Source organism: Ruditapes philippinarum, unplaced genomic scaffold (genome assembly GCF_026571515.1).
Source record: "Ruditapes philippinarum isolate M1 unplaced genomic scaffold, ASM2657151v2 ctg2715_1_1_1_1, whole genome shotgun sequence".
NCBI classification, from domain to species: Eukaryota; Metazoa; Mollusca; class Bivalvia; order Venerida; family Veneridae; genus Ruditapes; species Ruditapes philippinarum.
In genome coordinates this window covers 180,372-198,117 of record NW_026856692.1, presented here as the reverse complement: position 1 = coordinate 198,117, position 17,746 = coordinate 180,372, and positions in this window count along the sequence as shown.

The window sequence follows — 17,746 nt, the reverse complement described above, 5'->3', positions numbered from 1 at the left end:
CAGTACGGATATTACTTAAATTCTTCCTTCCGGTTTGCGGGAATAATCATATAATTCAACATTGTGTACGCTGGTTTTACTGAATCTGCTGAACGATTTTAATAATGTCATTATATTACATTCTGATCATAAACATACAATTCAAGTCACTAAATAATGCATATCAATCAGTCTTGAGTCAACATTTTTGTCCAGAAAACATCTGTATCAATCTGACCTATTTACAAAACTAACCGACCGGAAGTAGGACGAAATGGCGGCCTTGAACAAGGAAATTGAGAATTTTTGTAACATAAACTCGTATTTCAAAACAAAGAAGTGAAGATGAATACAATTATCGGTGGGCTACGTTGAAACAGGTATTTTGTTAACAATCTGTGAAGTATTAAGGGATGACATTTAGTATTTATGTAAATATCACCTCCCGTGATATGATTTCTAAAATTTTATATGTTTGACGGAATTCCGTATTTTCGGCGATCTCCGAGGTCATTTTTCTGAATGACTTAAATCCGATGAGAAATCGGGAAGGGTGTGTGTGCATGCCTCATTAATTAGCGTGTGCACATTGCTTGATAATGCTTGATATATTATTTTAAATAAATTTGTCCGTCTCAGACCTGTTTGCACAAAATGGGAAATATACGAATCAAAACAATTACAATACGGAGATTGCCGATGAAAAATTGAGCTAGTTAAATTTATACAAGATCAGATTTGATTGGTCGTCGTTATTTTTACCAGCCAATGAAATCGTTTGTTGCATAGTCATTTGATGTCAAAATACATACATGTACAAATACAATGACAATAACAGTGAAGTGTTAATACTAACGATCTAAAAAAAAGATCAAAAAACAAATGGAGGTGGGAGTGGTTAGCGGAAAAGGACTTTAAAGGTGAAAAATGGGATGCTTGGTTGAAGAAACCAAATGCAATGGGCTTTTGTGAAGTCTGTTCCAAAACGATCAACTAGACAAATTCGAACAGAAAAAAGGTGCTTCTTAATCACGATGAGCTGAAGATGAGGACCACTAAAAGAATCTTAGACCAAGTAAGATCATTTCTCTGTGTAGTTTAGCCACTATCTAGTGTTAGCAATACAATACAATACAATACAAATACTTTATTCGCTTTAAGGCCTCCGGCCCATGCAAAAACATATATACACAGAGAAACAATTTACACAAAATTATAGCATGTGCACAATGTTTAAACATATACTATATAAATTTAACTGAAAATAACTTTTAAGCATAAAAAAAAAAATTTCTGGGAGTTTCTTAATTATCATTTTGTATCTAAGACATATTAATTGTTAATCTTCCTTTTTTCAAAAGCGTAATACAAAAATGTTGCTGTACCCTTTATAAGATCATTATTTTTTGTAGACATTAATATATTAAATTTGTTTCGGGTTGGAGCATTTAGGTACTTAATCGGTAAATATAATTTTCTAAGTTCTGAATAAAAATCACAACATAGTAAAAAATGAAATTCATCTTCTATTACATTCTTAGAACATTTTGTGCATAATCTGTTTTCCCTCAATATCTTTTTATGTCTACCAACCTCAATTTCAAGATCATGTGACCCTATTCTAAAATTTGAGTATATATATCTAAATTTTCTAATGTCTAGAACATCTAAATAACATTCATATGAGAAATTTTCCTTAAACATACCATAAAAAGACAATTTTACATTAGAGGTTACAGATGAATGCCACTCTTGTAGGTATATATCTTTTTAACCTATTTTCAAATTGTGCTATAAAGTATTTATCTGATGTAACAGATTGACTTTCCCATACATATCCAAAACCATGACTTTGTAAAATTTTTCTTAAAGATGTAACCCAATTGTCATGTCCCTGTATATCATCATTAAACATCATTAAGTAACACTTTTTAACTAATCTATCGTTTGGCATTTTTATAATTTTTAACCAATAGTTAATACACCTCTTAATGGATATTAAATACATGGGATACCTCCCGCAGTCGCCTAATACAGCTACATTGGATGCATTTTGTTTACAACACATAAAGCGTTTGCATGCATAATATTGTACTCGTTCTAGCTCTTCAAATTTACCCATGCCCCAAATTTCAGCCCCATAAAGTAACTGAGGACATATTTTAGTATCAAATAGTTTAAAAAATACTTTCTTATTTAATTGGCCACAATCATACAAGGATTTTAAGATTGATATAAAAACCCTCTTACCCTTTATGCATAACTCGTGTACCATTCTTTTCATAGAAAGTTGTCTTGTAAATGTTAAACCAACGTAACTAAAAGCATTAACAACTTCAATCTGCTTGTCTTTATAAGTCCATTTTTCAATTTTACATAATGTACCACCATTTTTAAAAACAACTATTTTTGTTTTACTTTCATTTACTTTAAGTTTATATGTATCGCAAAAAAATGACAAAGTATCTAACTGTTTTTGTAAACCAGAAACTGTATCTGAAAGGAGAGCAATATCATCTGCAAACATTAAAGATAAAAGTTGTGTCTCAGACGGATGTAATTGAATTCCTCTTATGCCACTATCATCTAAAATATGTTGTAATTCATCTATATAGAAAGAGAAAAGAATCGGGCTGGCCAAACAACCTTGTTTTAATCCTACTGAACTTAATATGTAATCACTTCTTTCATTATTACATCTAATACATGCTTTAACGGTTCTATACATACTTTGAAAAGCTATATACAATTTTCCACTGACACCCCCATTTCTAAGTACATTCCAAAGAATTTGTCTATTTATGGTATCAAAACATTTATGAAAATCAATGAATGCAACAAATATCTTTTGTTTTTTATTTTTAACTAGTCTATCGGTTAAAGATTTTAAAATAAATGCATTATCCACAGTTGAGTATCCTGCTTTAAAACCACTCTGGTTTTCAGAAATTTTACTATATATTTGTGCAAAAAAAATTCAAACGAGCCACTAAAATCCCACAATATATTTTACCTAAAACATTTTGTAAACTTATACCCCTATAATTGTCCACATTGTTTATATCCCCTTTTTTGTGAAGTGTTGTTATAAATAGATTCACACCAGGATTCTGGATACTCGCCTGTAGCAAATAGTCGATTAAACAATTTAACAAGTATATGTATAAAGCTATCTATACCGTAAATGAAAAACTCTGGGATTAGATTATCAGGACCTGGTTTTTTACCAGTTTTAATATGCTTTACAGCCATTCTTACTTCATCTTCAGTGATCTCAGAATTAAAAATGTATTGATCAACTTCATTATCTATTTCTTCATTTATCATTTCTAAATTTTCACCAGTATTTTCATCACATTCATAAGGGTTTAGCAGGCCTGTAAAATATTCAAGCCATTCCTGGGTAGAAATATTGTTTTACTGTCCTACTTTTCTTGCCAGTCATAGATTTAAGTTTTGACCAAAATGACTTAGGATCGTTTACTTTTGCTGTCAGGTCATCAAGGTTTTGTTTATTGTATTCTCGCATCTTCAAATTACACTTGTTTTTAAACTCATTTCGTTTTAAAAGATATCTTTGCAAATTTATGTCAGACCTACAATTCCTATATTTTCTTAACAGTTTATATTTTTGATTTTTTAAAATCTTACAATCTAAATCGAACCATTTTGGTGATGAAGGAAGCTTAAAATTTGACTTTTTTTGAAAATGCTTACCAATATCAGTTAGACATGTACTAAAATTAGATACAATATTATCGATCCCAACTTGAGTGTCCTCAATGGATTTACAAAAGTTCAACATTACATCTTTTGTGAATAATTCATTCAGTTTCTCTTGATAGCAACGAAAAGAGGTTTAGTTGTGCATTGTGTAGTTAATAAACAATGCACATTACCCCACCCTCTTTTTATTCTGTCTTCCCCCAACTTTCATGTGGTCTGGGCAAGGGTTGGGGGGGTTCAAATTAAAAAATGGCCTTGTGCAGGGGAACCTATGCCCAAATTTTTAATAGGTCTGGACTTGTAATTTGGACTTGTAATTTTTTTCACCACTTGAATAATAGATTTTTTTCCAGCTGAATATTATTTTAAGGATTAGAACACGATTTCATTTATCTATGTTTTTTTTAGTTTGATTATCTCCTTGTTTCAAAACTAAATTGACAATTTATGAGTGTGATAATTTATTTGATATGCTTTCATACATCTTTAATTTGAAAATTGTCTTTTTCAGGTACTGCCAGGCTCATCAAAAGCTGTGCACAAAAAGATTGAAAGTATGCAAGACCGCATTGCCAAACAAAGAGCAATCACAACTGCCTTTCTTAGTGAACATTGTCTGCCATTTTCCATAGCAGGCGATCTCTAATCTAACATACTGCCAAACGTTTAGCTGAAGACAAGCCTGCTCTTGAAAAAACTACTCTTTCTCCAACCAGTGCAATGTACATTATTATTATAAACAACACATGGTGTAGCCAAATCTGTTAAGGATGGAGTGAAGTCAAAAGTGAAAGATAAGTTAATATCTTTGAATATGTATGGGGCAACTAACAAAAAACAATAACAAAGTACTGAATATAATCTTTCAGTACTTTGATGATAGAACTAGTCAAGTAGTAATGGATCATTTAGGATTGAGAGAATTCAAAATGTTTCCACATCTGAAGAAATTGTCAAGTCAGTTGAGAGTGTACTGCATCAACAAGTGGAAGACAATGGAAAAGGATTAAATTTAAGATATGAAATTGAAAATAGTAAAAAGAATGAACATAATTTGTTATGTGGAATGTGTATATATTGCTTAAAAAGTATTGCTCAGTGAATTTGTGTAAATTTCAACATATCAGATTAATTACATCTGAAGATAAATAAAGCACTTGAGTATGTATCTGAGCCTTTTTTGAGCTTTTAAATTCACTAAATTGCAAAAGCTTCTGAGGGCCTCCAGCCCCTGGATCCCTAGCCAGGGCGTTTCCCTGGACCCACTGGGGGTCCTAGCGGCCCCCTGGCCCCCAACTTTTTCTTTCAGTATTTTCAGTTTCTGTAACTTTTTCCCCTGCATGTACACATGTGTTAATCACCTCAATGAATGTAAGTGAAAATGGAACAATAATTATGGTAATTATCCATATGGCTAGAAATACTTAATTATCTTTATCATGTTAACTAAGCAAGAAGCTGATAAATGCCTAACCTTACAATAGTTATCAATTTAAACTTGAAAATCTACTCTAAATGACTTCCCAAACAGTATTTCTGAAAACATGAAAATGATTTGTGTAGAAAAATAACACAAGAAAAAAGTTATTTGACTCATGAAAATTTTTGGTCAAACAGTCTGCTATGGAAAATTCTGACCTTCCTGAGATTCCTGCTGTTTTTTGTTGTTTTTTTTTAATAACATTTTACATGATTTAATTTTATGATTAAACCTGTGTATAGAGCCACTCATGTGAACAGGAAGAAGTTTTTGTAGAAAATGGTGTCCTTATATGATAAACCACAGATGCTTGGGGTTAGATCCTGTCCCCAACATGATACCCCTGAGTAAACACTTTTATCAAAAAATATTTTAATATTTAAAATCAAATGGGATATCTGGTACAACTATAATACTGGTTTTCGAAAAATGTTACATAATCATATGCAAAAAAAAATACTGTTTACCATCATGTATTGAGACTTGATTCCAGGCAGGCAGGCAAATTGGTTGGGTCATTTTTGGTAATAGCTTTCTCAGCAACTACTCTAGAGAACCTCATGATATTTATCATACAGCATTAACACATTGTTCCATACCATGGGTTTCGATTTCAGGCCTGTCACTCATCCACTTCATGTTTACTGACTTAGTTAAAAAATGGTCAATGGTAGGAATTTTTCGTAACAATTTTCTCAGCAACTACTTATCACAGCCTATACAGCATCAACATGTAGTCACATACAATGGGATATGATTTCAGGTATGTGGCTCATTCATTTCCCGTTTGATGACTTAGTTAAATTTTCGGCATTAATTGTAAATTGAAGGAAATTTCCGTAACAGTTTTCTCAGCAACTACATAACACAGCCTCTTGATATTTGGTAATGTGACTGCATTAATATGTGGTCCCAAGATCAGGTCTATCCCTTATCCACTTCCTGTTTACCGACTTGTAACTAAACTAACTGAACTAAATGTTCAACATTAATGGTCAATGGTAGTACATTTTTGTAACATCACAGACTCATAAGTCATGTTATTTGGTATACAAATGCAACCCGGCCATTTTTGTCCTTGACCCATTTTTATTGAAGTATTATCCAAATTTGTACTTCGCCTTGTTAATTATGATGTCATTGTTAAAATTTTCATGATGTAAACACACTACAGGGAGTGTATTTTTTAGCAACCTATATGTTTACTTTAAAGAAAAGAAAAAAGAGGTATTTCTATACATTTGATTGCATTCCTGTTGCTGTTGGCCAAAAATACTAATGGCATTAACTAAATAACATTAAAGTATTTTATAAACATGTTGCTTGTTTTAAATAAGAAAAATCCAGTTAAGATCTATTCCTTAAGGTGAGCGATATAGGGCCATCATGGCCCTCTTGTTTAAATTATAATATTGTGATTTGTTTGGAAATCTGTTTACATTTTTTTGGACACCAAATTACCTGTCAGACCTCAGTGGAGCTCCTTTAAGTGTAATCAGGCAATTACTAGTCATTATTCGTCATTTAATTGGCTCCGAGGAAAATATTGATCAGTCTCTAAAGAGATGGATAACAGAATGGCACAACATGCAGATAATTTCGCACGTGCTTTAAGACTTTCTGAATTTCATTTATTTTACAATTTAACAACTGACATCTTTACTTAATCCTCTTGAATTTTGCTCGTCCCGATGAAGTAACTGTCATTTCATCTGAAGTACAAATGATGAATGGGTGACCTGTAATATGTAACCCAGAATGGTTGACATAGAAATAATCGTTTCCGAGAAACATACCTCGGATGTTGTCAACCCAATTAACGCACCATTGGTACCAAGAAGAGCCAGAGGCCAAGCATTTGCATCACAGATGTTTGAACATATCTCGAAAAGCAAATACGCAGAATTCTGCCCCAAGATTTTCCTATTCCGATTGCCAGTATATATAAACCTATGTTACTTAAATTGTTCTGGTTTTTAACATTTCTACTTGTTTATGATGCATATTGTATTGATAAAAAAGTAATTAAATTTTATTATAATCATTAACTTGAATTTCAATTGCCGGAAACTATGCAAAAGTGTGATAAAGTGTATAGCATTGTTTTTTAATATTTTTAAGTCAGAATAGGTCAGTCAGCGAATTTCACTGTAAATATTCTTTGCTCCAAACTATATTTGCAATTTTACATTTTTATAATTAAACTTTTGAAAAAGTACGCATAGCAAATATAGTAGTATTGCATTTAAATGCATTTCGAATAGTATAATGGAATACGTTTTTTTTTTCTAAACATAGGCATGTATAAATTAAACCACGACATTATGGTTATTACATAATGTACAAAGACTGTGTGTGATTAAACTGTATTGTATTGATATTGCAGGATGAATCAAATACAGGATAACACAATGTTTGTTCTTGTGAAATATTAGGAACAATATTTTGTTTATAACAGAATTAAATTGCCTTGACTTTTTATAAACAGTTTTAAATAAGTATAAACATCACGCTAATACACTTATTTTTATAACTAAATAATGTGCAAATTAAAATATACAAAATATGCGTAAACATAAGACAGTCCAGGCGTTGCTTGGCCGTCCATATTAGCTTCACTCACATGTAATTTAATTGCAACTATTCTATTCATAAATAATTGCAACTATTCTATTCATAAAGACATGTTAGGTAGCATGAATAATTAATAAAAAATTTCGTCATTATCGATATCATATTTCAACAAATTTGTTTGAAAGTTTGTGTAACATAGTATGTCATATCTTTAAGTTATGTCAAAAGTTTGGGTGAAAATAAACACGTGAATGTCGTTTTATTAAATATGTTTAGTTTCAATAAACATAAACAATAAACGGAGAACACTTTACATACTTAAAAAAGTTGGTACAAACAATGCTGAAAAAGAAAACAAATATCTATCGTTATTGTCATGGGCATATATTTCGTGATAACACGCAAGATATCAACCTTTATAACAGCCTCTCTTAAAAACTGCTCATTGTTTTCTTAGATATAGGAAATTTAGAAATATTATTAAATTGATTTAAATTACCATCATGTTAAAATGGTGATAGAGTGTTTAAATATAGTAATTAACTTTCTGAAAAATGAGAGAGCGACGTTCAGTTCTCATTTCAAACAAAGCGATAAACATGTATTTTCCCCATGTATTGTATTAATGTTTCCGTAACAGTACAATTGTAGCAAAATCGATGACAAGTATAGAGGGATCTCTGCGGAGGGCCACTCTGACAATTAAAGTGCACACTGAAGATGAAAGAACTGAGAAAAGATAGCACTTAATATAATTTTGCTTTTCATTATATCTTGATGTAATTTGTCAAAAATCACAATAAATCAACAGCTGTATTATTTTCAAAATAAAATGATGATATTACTATTTGTTTTCCCGTGAAAAACAATGAATAGATGACCCTACTAGATTACAAATATCAGATTAGTGAATTACAACGAAAGAGCACATGCCAATCTATGAGGCTAAATAAATTTTAATCAAAATAAAAGGTAGTCTTTATTGGTCACAAAATCGACTTGCTGCTAACAAATATTGCCTAAAATTTGTCTATTTTCAAACTTATAAATTACAAGAGAAATGAAAAAGATTATTCCAAGGGCAAATAAATTGTACAGAGGTCTCACAAACCTTAGTCTTGCTATTGTCATTCTATCCTTATTTGCAATTCACAAAAAATTAGATTAACCGTATGCGTTCCCTTTATTTATTTTATTAGTCTTTAAACATATGCCTCTTTTTAAAGGAAGGTAGTATATGTTTAAGGTACAGCCCTACTAATGCATTACTTCAATTTTGAAGAGTATTTAAATAGGCTAAAAATACTGTCAACTGCATTGAAACTGAGGGTCGCTGGTTCAGACCCACATCAAGTAAATTTTTATGTTTTATTTTTGTTTTTTGTTTTTATTTTTACAGTATTTATGTATCTCCCAAACCTTTTTTATTTTAAGAAAATGATATATTCTAATGATATAAGTACTGTAGGTTTTTATTGGCTAAAATCTTTAATTATAACAATAATGGAACCAGATATTTTCAAATTCTAATATAATCAAAACTAGACTGCAAAAGTATTTAATATTTGATAAGATATACAATATACTTATAAAACAGCTCTTTGAATATTATAACTGTATAAAAATTAAGAACAAATACAATTATGTATTTACATTTTTGATTTAAAGTTTTAAAAAAAAGTTTATCATAAAGACAAACACTTTTGATAAGCAATGTTATAGAAAACCAGTAAACAGCTCCTCAAATAAGTGAAATTTGATAATATTGATATTTTGAAGAAACTGAATGGTAACATTAAACAACAATCATGATCTTAATGATAATCCATAGCAAAGCATTTTTCATTAGGATGATATTACAAATAATTAAGAGTTTGCTTATTTCTGAAAAAGAGTATTTTAAATGCTCAAAGTATCTTACAAAAGTATAGCTGACCTAGTATGTTGTCAATGTTTCTGTTCTTTATAGTGCACATTTTTAGGATGATAATACCTTGAAAAAAAGAAGACAAAACATTTAAACTATTCATTATTGGTTCTTGAACGTTTGCACAATCACTCAATATGAAGTCAGCTACATGACAAACATAAAAAGGAAGACATTGTTTACTGTAAATGTGAATCATTCTGATAACCCGAAAACGAGGTATGTTAGCCTTAATAATTATTCGCTCTAAATGTTTCTGTAATCATATTCTAAAATAATGTTGAGTTCAATAAATTCAGTTGTTTGGTTTTATTTTCTATTTGCAATATGTAACCTTAGCATCGTGCTTTATAAATGTTCCTCATTTATTGTTATACTTTCTTGCTACGATGAAATATGATTTACAACACTTTCATGGCCACTGAAAATAAATAATTCAAGAAGAATGACGTTTCTTTAATCAGTATGGAAAATGCATGCATCATTTTTCCTTTCTTAATGTGGCAATTCGATATTCCTTTCTAAAGCATGTTGAAACTAACATTAATCAAACGGTCATCACAACATAGGCCACTATCTTGGCCACTTGAGATAATTTCAGGACGCAAAACAAAATGACAGATATTTGCTGGAAAGAAATTTGACTTTTCTAGTCTCCTACATTAGTATTGGAGATCGTAAGAAAAAAATGTTGGAATATTTTTTCTTCTTTTTTTGCACATGATCACCAATAGATTGGATGTACCTTAATAAAATTAGGACAGCAGTATATAGTATAGAAATAATACGCTCCGATAGTTAATAGATCAACATATCATAGTTACGTGCATTCGAAAAAAAGATCGATATGAAGTTTGCTTCCCGTAACACCTTTAAAAAGTTTAATATAATTACAACAATATGGTGTTTCATCACTTTCATGTGATATATTCCTAGTAGTCTCACAAAGTATACTGCTTTGTATTATTGCAAAAGAAACAGAAGATAGCTTCATAACTTCAAATCAAATGTTGCGACCAGAATAAAAAATAAGTATTGTTCTGATGAATCGGAAACGCTAGTAACAATTATATTACTTTGGCATTAGACAAGAATCGCGCGGGGGTCAAATGTTAATCCCAAGAATGCATTCTCGTGAAACAGAATAAAGAACGGACATATTAGTTGAATAAGAATACATGTATGTCTCTTAACATATGTCAAAGTGTATCTTACTGTACAACTTGTAAACTATAGACAATTTTCTTAAAACTTACCATTCATGGTGACAATGATAAGAAAACGTTAGTATAAAACGTTCTGTGGTACCAAATGAGCGAAATTCTATCTAGTGTAAACATATTATAGAAGTTTCATTTCTGACCAAGGGTCTCTTGTGAAGTGTAACAAGATATTATTAAATAAACGAGACGAGACGATATAAAATGTATTCAGTTGCCATGGGAATATAATCTGACAATTTTCTGTTACATTCTTGCAAAATTGCCAGTATTTCCATTATCGTATTGTCGTATAAGACTAAAATACTTTTCCAAAAAAATTAAATTATAGCATAGGTACGAATTTAAGCTACAGATAATGAATAAATGTTGGTTTTATTTGTTTTCAAAGATAGCCATTATTTTAAAGGTAAATGGAGGTCAGGTTTTAGCTAGATAGTTATAATGATAAAAGTTAATATTGTAAAAAAAAATGAGTCTGAGGCAAACATAGAAACCCTAATTTGAATAAATAAACAGTTGCAAATCAAAAATTATATAGTTCACCTTACCACTAATGTCACAAATCGTGCAGGACATTTATTTGTTTTTGTTGACATATTTTATGATTTCACCCCTTAACATTTATCTTTCAGTTTAAAAATTTATTACTACATATGAAAAATTGTTAAATCGCAGTTTAATTTTTCTTCATTAAATGAAAATAAATTTCAATTTTTTTAAGCTTGCATGGTTATTTCAAAATTTACCAAATGATGAATCGAACCGATTTTATTTATCTTTGTAAATGCCATAATACTATTAGATAATGTACAGTGCCTGTACACACAATAGCTGATGACTTGATTTTATTCACTTTATTATCATAAAAGAAGACTTTTAGAGAATTTCAATTACTGCATCCATGATCTTTAATTTCCGTTAGCTCAAAAGAATGAGGATGCTAAAAGTACAACTTTAAAAAGTTCAATAAAGAAAAAAGTGTTAACACATGTATTTGTTTTCGGTTAATGCACTCTTGACATTTTTTGAGCAGTTAGTGATTATTTAACTGGCAGTGAAAAATAAACCTGACTTTATTAAACATAATGGTGTTTCTGTTTTAGAACTATGTAAAGAACAACTATATAATCTAATACTACATGTATCTAGCGACATTAACAAACTAGCAGTTTTTTTAAGAAAGTGCCAGTTATAATGGACACTTTATAGAGAATGCAGCTTCCAAAACATAGTTTGTACATTATTTTTTTCGGAATTGACATATTCAGTAAGAATTTTATATATTTCAATATATTTATCTGCAATGAAAATAGTTTACTCAAAAATAAGCATAGTATATCTTCAAGTTATACATTAGAAACAATGATAAAATCACCAGATTAAAAGATTTTATACAAAAATATAGAGTAATATTGGTTAATTGTGTTCATTAGCATAGTCAGTCTAAACTATAGATATTTTGTCCTTAAACATTTACCCAAAAAATTATTTCATTATATATCGACTCTTAACAAAATGAAATTACAAAATGTATCTTTAATAACACTATTTATCTGAACATTTATAACTGCTTAACCTTTCTATGCACCATTCCCAGAGAAATCATTTTCGCATAATATTGTTTACATGTCTACCAAGATGAGTAAGCTGTATTTTCTACATGCAACTTTCATAAGAAAGTATACACTTTCGCTGAAAATTTTGTTTGTTCATCACTACTGCTATATTTCAATAACAATATACGCATAATAATAATAATAATAATAATATACGCACTCAAAAGTCTTATAAGTGATTTTACTAAATGTTATAAACTATGCAAAGTTTATAATACATAAATTTAAGTTCCTTATTTGAAAACAAATTTTGTAAAATTATAATAAAATTTAATAAAACTTAAATGTTGTATAAGTATTTTCAGTTCGTTCATAACTCTATTTCCTGTGTGGTCATTACAATTTAACTTGAATTTGTGTGTAAACACTAAATATATGTCGCATAAAAAACATTTTAGACAACTGTTTATGAAACATATGCCTTATAACCATTTAAGCACTCCCAGGAACTCTACTTAAGCGTTTTTCATTTACAACATGCTCATGATCCCAAGCTGCTGTTCAAGGAATTGAAAGAGACAGGCATAATGTACGTTTCAAGATAACCGTTATGTGAAAATATCTGCTTGTATTTTTCAATTAACATTCATATTATAAATTTTCTTAATAACATGTTGACATCTGCATACTGCTGAAATATTGTCAAATTTTCATTGTAGGGCGACCGGGAAGGTTTGTTTTAACTACGTTGTCTTTTCATGTTTTAATTAATTACGCTGTACTGTTGCATGTCCCATCTTTAAAAAAGATAATTGAGTGCATGTTAAAACTGAGCAGAAAAATGGTCAAACTGATTTATTTTATCTAAACTTCCTACGAATAGCTTGAAAACCTTGGATGTCAAATGTATTTATACCAATACCCGAGAGAGACCAAGTTGCCTGATTAAAGTGATTAGTGACTATGATAATTGAGAACTTTCCTGTCTTTTTTGTCGCATTCAAAATTAAGATAGATACCATGTTTGTAATATAACTGTAAGCATTCGACTTGTTCAGCTATTTAGCTCTGTTTAACATAGTTTCGAGTGTTGAAAGATACATGACTAAGATCAAAAATCAAAAAGGAGGATGCCTGGTCGACAAATGGACAGTTTAAGTACTGTTGTTCTATATTAACTGCATTGTATTTAATTGATCATCAAATATAGTCAAAAAGAAGATTATTTTGACTTGTACATAGTTTCTAATCCTACAACTAATAATCAATGTAATACATTTTAATACAATTTTATAATGCATAAGCAATACACTTGGAAGAGAATGTAATGTCGAATAAAGTTTTATTTTGTTATTTAAAATCAATAAAGGTACAGTGAAATTTGAGAAAACCGGACGCTGAGAAAATCGGAAACTCTCTAAATACCGGACGAATAATTCAGTCCCAAATTTTCCCTTCTTTAAACTATTGCATTAAACATTGACAATACCGGAATCTGGTAAATCCGAATATCGGACGGTTGATAGGGAACTACTACAAAGTCAATTATATAGACAATTACCCTGACAATACCGGACGACGAATGTGTGAATAACCTGGTGTACTTGTCAATTGGTTGTGTCTAAAACGCTACCTGAGCGGTAACGGAGCACTGATGGTCCGATTTGTTTCTTATGTCTCTTTTATTGTAAGGCATAGATGTTACCGTGTTACATAAATGCCAAAATGAACGAGGAATTGCTAAGTTAAAATCAGTATGAATAAAAAATATAGAGTAGTTCTATACTGCGTTGCTTTTTGTATATTCATTTCCCAAAATGAATACGCATCGGAAACGACATTTAGCGGTGCTAAATTCTATTCCATGACTGAAAATAGTTCGACCACAGCTGTCTATAAGTGACAATGTTAAATTAATCAAAAACAGTGAAACTTTGCCGAGACCTACTTCAAAGATCTTTATCTGACAAATAAGGTATTGGCAATATTAACAATTGGGTCATTATTATAAACAAAGAAAGTAAACTGTGTTCGTAAAATCATTATCCATTACCCAAATGTAAACATATCCGGATGTAATCGGACCTTATCGTTATGGGGTAACTGATGTTTGTTTAAATCCAAAATTTTATTGTCATTATATGAAATAATTACAACATATTTTATTGTATTTTTATCATTTCTTTATTTAGCAATATACGTACATATAATCATGAAAATGCAAATACACAGCATTCTTTGTAAGTTATTACTCGGTACATAGGATCCTGAACAGCTGAAGGGGACATTGAGAATACCGGATCGCTGAGAAAACCGGACAAAACCCTCGGTCCGAATACATAGACGTTCGAGTTAATGCCCTTGTAATAATCTCAATAATTGTAAGATCCTAATCGATTTCCTTTGATGAACGATTGTGAAGTTAAGACTTGGCGTTGGTTATACAATTCAATACAAAATTATTCAAAGTGTTTTATTGAAGTCAAAACATTGCCTGAAAATGAGTAAATCATGGATCACTAATTACCCAAACAGACAAAGGGGAATAACAAACAATCATCTTGATTGTGACTCGTGCAAATACAATTATTCAAAAGTTACTTATTGTACAATTACGTGCTCTTTGGAAACTGTTCAAATTATTATTATATATATAAGATGTAATAACGTACTAATTAAAAATGTACATGTTCTTTTGGTCTCTTATAATTCAGTCACGTAATGAATTATCTTATTTTTTAATTTTCTATTATGCCCGTCATTGTTTACGGAGTCGAAAGGATTTTTTTTTCATTTAAGTAGTAATTATATTTCCCTCAAGAATGCTTAAAAGAAAATTGAAGGCATTTAACTGGCGATATATTTCCAAAACCTAAAATGTCATTGTCATGTTATTTTTACGTTAAAATAGCTCAACTAATTTCATTATCTCACAAATTATTAGCTACGTAAGTAAACCTCTATGTACTTTTAACATTTTCTTTCGTCACATAACGTTTAACACTTTAAAAGGAGTTTGTGTATGAGAGTTTTCTTAACCTTTTTAATGATATTTAAATTGTAAAAGACTTAATCATTAGTCAACAATCACAAAGCACCTCTATTCAAATTTCAAATGTTAACACTATATTTAGTGCAACAATCGTCGTAATAAGATTTCCTATATATATTTGCTATTTTCAAAAGTCTACTTACTAACCTCTCTTGGTAACTACGAATCATAATAAGATGAATGTCTTTAGTTTGGCCAGAGAAAGGCACTAAAAGATCATGGCAAAGGATACTTGTAGAAACTTTCATGATATGATAATAACAAGACATTTTCTTTTACAGTTTTAGGTGATAAAATCTGGTTTTTACTATTTCTCACAAACTCGAAAGTAAAACAATAAAAGAGATCCAGTAATCCAGTGTTAGCCAGACAGTTGATTATTGTTAGGAAGAGTGTGAAGGTCACCCTTGTATCATTGTCAACCCCCATGGAGTTAAGTTCAAATAATTGTATCTAGGCGCTGATCATAATTCAACTTAAATGTACTAAATTGAAGAACACTGCATTAAAATAAAGAAAGGGCGCCCTTCAACGGGTATGAAAGGCTCTTTATTTCTCTTATAACGCTATCCGTATCTGCTCGATTTAGCACCCTGTCGTTCAAACCGAGAGAAAGACTTTCAATTATTGAAAAATATACCTGATAATGACCATGTATAAGCATTCAAGAACTAAATAAAACGCTTATGTTCTTCTACAGTTGGAAATTATTTTGAAGTATTAAAATCCAGTCTAGTAAAGTATATGCATTATACATTAAAACTTTCCAATATATGCATTATGCAAGGAAAAGACACACTATCAAACACTCACGTCATACTTATTGTATTTGGTGCTTTGTATAAAATGTCGTATACTTTTATTAATTTTATAATATATTACTACTTAATATCATAATGAATAAGATCCGTTGACGAATGAGCATATAATAAAATAAATAATATTCATTTTTTTATGTTAACTTGCTGTTAAGAAAAATAATACTTAATTCTAAATAAAACTTTAGAACGAGCATATCACCATATCATTTAGTCAGCAGTCACATAAACAATGACCTTTTAAAGTTTCTATTAAATCTGCTTATTATTAACTGAGTAAACAGAAATTATGAAACATTTAATAGTAATAAAAATTACCCTTAAATATGGTTTAGAGAAAATTGAAGACATAAAACTTGTTATAAACTTACAAAATACTACTACTGCAAAGTTAATCTTAAATTTGAAAATAGCCCACGTAACTTAATAACTTAACACATTATGTGCTTAGGAAAACCTTTATGCATTGTGTTAAATGTTTATTTTATGACATAACGAGCAAACACAAACTATTCAGAGACAGAGTTGCTGTATGCGGGGTATTCTATAGTCAATGCATACATCTCTTCATGATCCAAATCTGGTTTTAACATCAAAGGGGTGCTAGAGTGGGGATGTGCCCCCTTCTGTTTGTTGGGTTGACTCAGGTCGACTTTGAGATAACGTGTAACCAGTGCGAAAAAGCCTTTGACTATATCTCAATCCAATGAGAAGTTGCAATACTTCAACGGAAAATAATGTTTTTTTGGCAATTTTAAGATGTCCCCTCGTTTCCATGGTAATATGAAATTTACGATTGAGTATGCGGTTACAAAGGCTATCGTCCAGTCAACATTTGGTCCAAGTTTGAAGAAAAGTATTGAAGCCTTTTTAATAGTTTCATAGCAACTTGAACTTGTAACAGGAGGCTTCTCAATGAAAACAGCCATTTTTTGTGCCTAGAAAACTGATACATTAATGAAATCCTCTCTTTCCTTTCCTGCGATCATTTCTAATTTTGCTTCATGAAATTGTTTAATTTTATAATAAGCATATAAATCTGCCGAAAATATAAAAATGACACTTTGGCTTTTTTTATATTGATCATTATTGATAAATTCCATGGATAATATATATGAGTTATGTATCGTTTATGTGAGTTGATTATAAATATTATGTTTTCACCTGTTCAATGACCATAAACCTTGGATGGCCATAATCACTTTAATTTCCCTTGAAATTGATCTATGTTTTGCTTCATGTTATCTATGCATAGTGCAAAGATTTAAATTATTTAAACGACAAATACAAATATTTTCTTCTTACAAACAAATCAACAGGTAAACATTTGTACATTTTTTTCTTGTGGCTCAAAACCTGTCAGATCAGTAATTAATATATCAACAATGACAATAATGAACGGTATTGTCTT